Below are 7,470 nucleotides of genomic sequence, written 5' to 3'. Positions count from 1 at the left end.
ATGGCAACGCCGTCCAGCTGTTCGAAGAAATTGCCATTCCACGTGAAATAGCTGGTGGTGAGACATGCATTGAAGAGCTTCGTGATGTCTTGCGGGAGAGTGGAACCGATGTGCTCCGGAGCGACACTGAGTGACACTTTTGTAAACAAAGAAACAACATCAAAACTGACCAGAATGTCGTATGGCGCAAGTTTCAGTTTCTTCAGCTTCTCTATGAAATGTCCTGAGTCCTTTATGTACGTGTCGGTCTTCCCCACGTGCGGCTGGAGCAGAGAGGCCAAATGTTTTGCCAGTTTATACGTCGGTGAGCCAGGAGCGCTAACAATCGGTCTTAGTGGAACGTTGTTCTTATAGATCTTAGGTAATCCATACAGCCGCGGTGGTAGGGCTTCTCTGTTGCGAAGATTTCTCTGTATGTCCGCCGGCAGAGAAGACGCCTTGATTAACCGATTCGTATTCCGTGTGATACGCTGCGCTTAGTTTTCGGTACGTCGTCGGATCTAATAGGTCTCGGAACTTTTGCTCGTAATCTTCAGTCTTCATTACGACGCTCGCATTCCCCTTATCGGCAGGCAGTACCAATATACTCTCGTCTGCGCTGAGATTCTTAATAACTTGTTCCTCTTCTTCCTTCAGGCTGCAAGCTGGTGGTTTTGGACGGCGCAGTATCCTGGCTGTTTAAGTGCGTATTTCCTCTGCCGTTCCACAAGGAAAGGTCTGAATGGCGTCTTCGTTATTAGCAATGATGTCCTCCATAGGTACAGTTCTCGGGATGATAGCGAAATTCCCTCCTTTTTGAAGAACAGACACTTCCTCTTCGGTCAATTGTCGTTCAGTGAGGTTGACCACTGTGTGTGACATGTCGGGGATCGCCTTTTCGGTCTGCTTCTGGCATCTTTCACACTTTTTCTTCTGTCGCTCTGTGCAGCGCAAGTTCTGCATGCTCCTGTGAGTGATTATGTCGATCTTGTCCCAGTCATCTCGATGTATACTGCTACTTAGTTGATAAAAAATGTCCAAAAGTTCCTGATCCATTCTTGCCAAGTCTCTCCGTGTTGTATGAATTCGCTCACGAAGAAAAGCTAGTTCCATTCTGTCGTACATACGATGTGCTCTGGCCGTGGTGAATAGGCGCTTGCATTTCAAGAACTTCGGCATCGCGACAGAAAGGCGAGAGAGGACATCAGTCGCGCTTTCTTCTTCAGTCGTTGGTCAAGGAGTAGGTACAATCTGAAAATCTCCTCCCCATAGAGGCGTAATACAAAATTCTTGTGCCTTTCGTGGCCACTTGTTGACAAACTGCCTATTGGCTACTGTCTCGGATTCATCGACCGACGTTCATCTGATGATTTTAATGACGTTTCGCCAGCACGAGTGGCTGGCATTGTCAAAGCTTCACCCTCCATTGCCGGTGGTGAACTGGAGCCGAGCTCGCGGGCGCAGACTATATGTACCTGGCGCGCCAACGTCCGAGGGCTTCTCCGCGGTCATTTCCGGATCTGCGACGGTCGTTCGCTGCAGTAAGGGAAGACAGGATCTGTTTACCTTAAGGCTTTCCTCTTTCTTGTTGAAGCTATCAACGTGTTTTTGTATTTCTATAGCTTCTCTGAACAAAGCGGGTGTGATAGTGCTTCTCTACAGGCAGAACTTCCGTGTCGGCGAATTTTACTACGTGACCGGTCTCACACTGTGCGTGCTCTGCCACGGCCCATTTCTCCACCTGCCGCAATTTTTAAGCCGTGTCATTGATTGCTCGTTATCTACTGCAAGCGATTACAGACGCAATAAAATTCGCACAGTGACTTTGCTCTCATTGTTCTGTTTGCCTGCGAGAAGGCCTTAGGGTAGATTCGATTTTGTGTTCAAGAAACAGTGTTTCCAATTCTAAAGCTTTGAGTTTGGTATCATGATAGCTTTGATGATCAAAGTTTAGCTTATCACGCTCTTACGAAGTCATGTTACTGACATTATCGGATGACATGTGTCTATGAAGTGAAGATTTTCATTTAGTGTAATATTTTGGGTTAAGCCTACCTTGCCTTGAATCTACTTCTTGAGGATGTATTTATTCTGTGGAATTTAAGTTTTAACTGTAATATTATTTTATGCCTCTTAGGGTTTCATTGTTAACTTGTTGATTTATCCCTGAGTGAGGGTTTAGAGTATTATTGAGTTAAACGTCTTTATGACCTGTGAGACTTATAACATATATTCAGAATGATTGAGTTCCGTTATTAGTGTGTTAATGATATGCCGCGCGGGATTAGCCGAGCGGTCTGGGGCGCTGCAGTCATAGACTGTGCGGCTGGTACCGGCGGAGGTTCGAGTCCTCCCTCGGGCATGGGCGTGCGTGTTTGTCCTTAGGTTAATTTAGATTAAGTAGTGTGTAAGCTTAGGGACTGATGACCTTACCATTTAAGTCCCACAAGATCTCACACACACTTTTTTGACAATGATATCTTTCTTGCTGAATTATCATTATCCATATTTAACCAGTAAGTATTTGCTCTTATTATTGTGCTTGTTGTAAAATTTGGTGTTGTACAGAAAGTAGGAAAACTTAAAAGTGTGCCTAAATAGTTCAACCACGTCACTTACAAAGATCTGGCATGCAAGGTCCAAAGAGTATTTGATAGGCACGTTCGTGACAGCGCCACCAAATCAAAACAGACCGTACTGTTACCCTCATTACATCGCAACCGATTAACTCGGCTAGTAAAATCTGCTGAGTTGCTCGCAGTGTCCCACATGTGGAACGTGGGGATTGGTCAAGTACTTCGCCAACTTGTATGTTCGTGAACCGATGTTGAATACAACGACGCGAAATCGCGTCCCATTCTTTTGGACCTTCGGTAAAGCATAAGCTGTAGGTAGTCTAGGTGCCTATGGGAGAAGATTGTTGACCAAGATGTCTTCCACCGAAGAGCGCATGAGAAGTTTAGAAGTCTTTCTTATTTTTTTCAATATTGGATTGCGGAAGATTTTAGGTATCTTCGTTCATGTAACGTGCAGATTTTCATATCATAGTCCGCATATTCCATAACTATATATTCTTGAATATTGTCAGTAGGAAGGACCGAAATGCTTTCACCATTGCGTAGTGCTTTGTAGTGGGTAGTGCGTAGTGGTTTAATCAAGCAACTGATAAAAATCCAGAATTATTAACACCAGATTGACAGAAGAAACGTAACATGACACGACGATGCCAAAGTTAAGCTTCTGGTATCATTTATTAAATGTACTCCATCACAAACTATTTGTAACTGAAAATAGAAGTGAACAACTGTAAAATACCTTTATTTGAATAATTGTTTGCAATTATATCATTATGGGAGCTGGACATATTTCACATTCCACTGTCTATTTTGTCTCTAATGCATAGTTCTCCACACCACTATCCTCCGACCAAAAGCTGCGTCATTCCCTATGAAAATCCGAGGTTTCTGAAATAAACACATTGTCTTCGTCAGTAAAGCGACTGACTATCGAAGAAATAACGAAATAACACAGATGTAACAGCCGTCAGTAATGACTACGGACATCAGAGATTACATTGGTACCATAGATAAATGTCAAAATCCGTAAATGTCGCCTTTACATTTTGTGACTCTTCACCTAAGCAGCTTCTGCTCAGAAAGCATTAAAATTTGTGGCGAGCAGATTTGCCCAGCTGCCTTTTCTTGTTTAGCAAACCTGCTCACAAAAAACGTACTTCACATTACTCACTTGGAATTGCCGCAAATTGAGTCCAGTACGTACTTAAATTCCTAAGATGAAAAACCGAAAAGATAATCAATTTACCACCAATGTATAAGGTGATATTTTAAGCTGCGAAGTTAATCGGCTGTGCACGGCTAAGAAAACATGTGATTCTATAAAATGCGGTTTTTAATTTTTTTAGGCAAAAAATATTTTTCTGTGAAAAGTAACTCCAATAATTATGTAGCTTCACCTCATTTCTATAAAATTCTTACACATAAAAAATAGCTCTATATTGACTTCACTCATTTGCACCGTGTGCAGCCAGCCACAGCTGACGAGGCTCCGCATATACCTATGAAGCATCACAACATAGAGCACCAAGGAGCACGTGGAGTTCGACGAAGTGCGATTACCTGATGGTTAAGCGCCGTCAGTCGGCTCGCTGAAACTCCTGTACTTCTCCGTCTATATGTTCTGTTCCGGTCTTGTGCACTCTACCAAGAATTCGTTTCCTGCGCCAATCTCTTCACTCATAGTGAAACATACGCCTAACGTCCTCACTCGGTTTGTGACATCTTCAAATCTCTGTTTTCCGCTACGACTTCTGACGTCCGTGACTGCCCCAAGTACTACGAAAACTGCTCCGCCAGCGTCTCTACAGATTTCCCGTTTTACTGTCCATTCTTATAGTCAGATGCTGCGAATACTCCTTTACCCGCCGATTCGTCGGAAGCCGTACCCACTCCGTATCTCATCACTTCATTTCCAGCATCCTTCTATGAGTGGGACACAAATGAAAACAGAACACCCGCCACAATGAGACCATTGAATGGTTTTATTTAAAAGTAATCGCCACTCGCATTAAGACATTAACCCCATGGGAAACGAGACGATCAGTTCCTATTTCGTAGAAGACGGTGGGCAACTGATGGATCCGCAACGGCACCCAGTCTTCTGCTTCCTCCTCCAACTCAAGCCAAAGGCTACGCATGTCTTCTTTCGGGTCGCTACCATTTCGAGCCCGAGGGCAAGACAAAAGTGGAAAGATCCCAAATCCATAGCTGATCACACGAGTTTCACAAGGCGTTGATGACCTCCTTCTTCAAATTTATTTTATTTATTGACTTATTTCATTAATAGTACAGGGTAACCCACCGCCTTGAAATGTAAGGTTGGTCGGATGCTACTGAATCCAACAGCAAATACTTCTCAGTATTACAGTGTTATTGGTACTGAGTTGTTATTGCTTTTTGTTAAAAAAATAATATAAAGAAAATAATATAATACTTTCTCTAAGGTTACAGCGAATTGAGTGCTTAACAGTTGTTAAAATGTTTCTATACAATTTGTTTCTGCCTAGCTGATGATAATATAATTTATACATGCTAATGTTAAACATAAATGAAAATAAAAATGTAAAACAATGAGTTTTCAATATGCTGAGGGAGGTGATATACTTTATCTGGATGTGTAATATAGCCACTTAACATGTTGGATGGTAATGGCCTATCTCTACCTATTTCAGTTGAGAGGGTCTCGGTAGAACCTCGAGTTATTCTCATCTGAAATGGTTTGTTCTTATGTATGTTTACTTCGTTTGTGTGTATTGGTATATTACTGGCAGGGTTTCAAGTCAGGACACTACATGATATTCAGCAGCTGTTTTTTTGCCCTATTGTTGGTAATTGCGGTATATTCTATGTGATATCTGAGATACATACATCTAGTATTATACAGATTACATACTGACTGAGCGTTTGATAAATTGAATACATGAATTTTAGCCTCACGTGAGAAACAGACTTATGTTTGTAAATTTGTTAGTAGAAAAAGAATGTAGTTCACTGCTACTTGAGTGCATTATACCTTAAATAACCTAATACATTACATCTTTAGTTTTATACATACTTTATACAGATGACCCGCGAGGTTAGCCGAGAGCGCTATGCGCTGCTTCTGGGACTCGGGTAGGGGCGCCGAACCCGGATTGAATCCACCCGGCGGATTAACGACGAGGGCCGTTGTGCTGGCCAGCCTCGATTTGGTATTTAGGCGGTTTTCCACATCAACTGAAAGGTTTCCTCTACTACTTCAGTTTAACACTACGCGCCACGGATTTATTTGCGGGACCTTTGCATAAATGCCCTAACTTGAAAGCTATGTCACTTCTTCTTGGTCCAATGATTGACATTCAAATATATAGTAAAATCATTAAATAAAATTTCTTTTTTCAACATATAATTAAATAAAATAATGAAAGGTTTGTCTACTCTTATAGAAGGCATGTTCCGACTGAAATTTAAATTTTATATAACAAATGGTTTATTCATTAAACATTTCAGATAATTATAAGAACAAAAAATTCACTTCTTTCAACAAATCTTAACTTATCTGATCTTTACACAGCATGAAATTTGGATCAGATCCCACAATGTAAATTAAACGCATCTGAATTTCTTATTAACAATGTAAACTTTAATGCATCTGACTTAGTATTTAAATTTATCGTTAACGCATCTGACTTTTTTATTAAAACTATGGTCTCCTACAGAATGGTATCTCTCATTACTGCAAATGCCCACTTTTGGATCGGAAGAAAAGGCTATTCCACAAATGTATCCATTAATCAACATGCACCATCATATGCACAGGATAAAGGTAAGAATCGAGCCGTTGGCAGTTCCGATATTCACCATTCAGCAACTATCTCTGCTTAAAATTATCCAACCGAAAACCAAAATTATCACTTATAAATTCCACGCCTATTTGATCATTCACTTTAATAGCCACTATTGTACTGCTGCCTAATCCCGACACAAATTCACCCACTGAAATAGGAAAACCCTTCCAAAATTACACATACTAAATACACACACTCAAGTTGAACTACTTAGTTTGTTGCAGCCAAAGTTCATAGCTACGTTATCAGCTTACTAATCTCTTTCCCCGCTTTGCAATATTAATTATTCAGAAAATTTCCTCACGTGACTCTACATTCCAATAAACATGAATAAGCAAGCATTATCTTCACTTGGTTCGCTAAAATTCGACATACGCTTTCACACGAGATACCACGTGTCCTTAACAATGGATCCACGTTACTGAATCTTTCAAGATCGCAGATATGTAAGGAAACTGAAAAATTATAACAGTACATAATTCCACACGCATATTTCATGTAACAGCACACTTCCTACTTACATGCTATAGGTCCCTAGCAGTTGCTCCTCCTCTAGTTATAGCATTCTTTATCAGTCCCACGTGGTGAGTGCCAGGTGTAAAACTAAGTAAATTGCCGCACGCAGTTAAATATTTCATTTTTCCTAATGAACTTGCTTGCATAACAAATTAAGATGAAATTATTCAGCGTGAAATTATAAAACCTCAATATTGCGAGTTACTATCACAAAGCAAAGCAACATTTCTATATCACCTACTGTTGCACATTAACTACCTAAATAAATTTCGTTCCCCCGAAATATTAATATTACTTTACATCTAGCTGCAAAAAGGGGGTTGTTCATCTAATGTGAAACCATTAATCACAAATATAGCACATTTCCTACACTCAAATGGAGCATCGCTCGACCCATCTCAGACTGCTCATGGTGGGGGCGGCTCCAAAAGAATCATCAGCTCAGGATTTCCCTGGTTTAAAGTTTCCGGTCAAACCTCCCCTCTATACGATGCGAAGGATCCCGCGCTTTGCCTCCCAAAGAATGAAACGTAAGTTTTTCACACTATCCAACCTTTCTACACCTCGTTACA

This window comes from Schistocerca nitens, chromosome 1, assembly GCF_023898315.1.
Source record: "Schistocerca nitens isolate TAMUIC-IGC-003100 chromosome 1, iqSchNite1.1, whole genome shotgun sequence".
Lineage (NCBI taxonomy): Eukaryota > Metazoa > Arthropoda > Insecta > Orthoptera > Acrididae > Schistocerca > Schistocerca nitens.
This window is presented reverse-complemented; position numbering follows the sequence as displayed.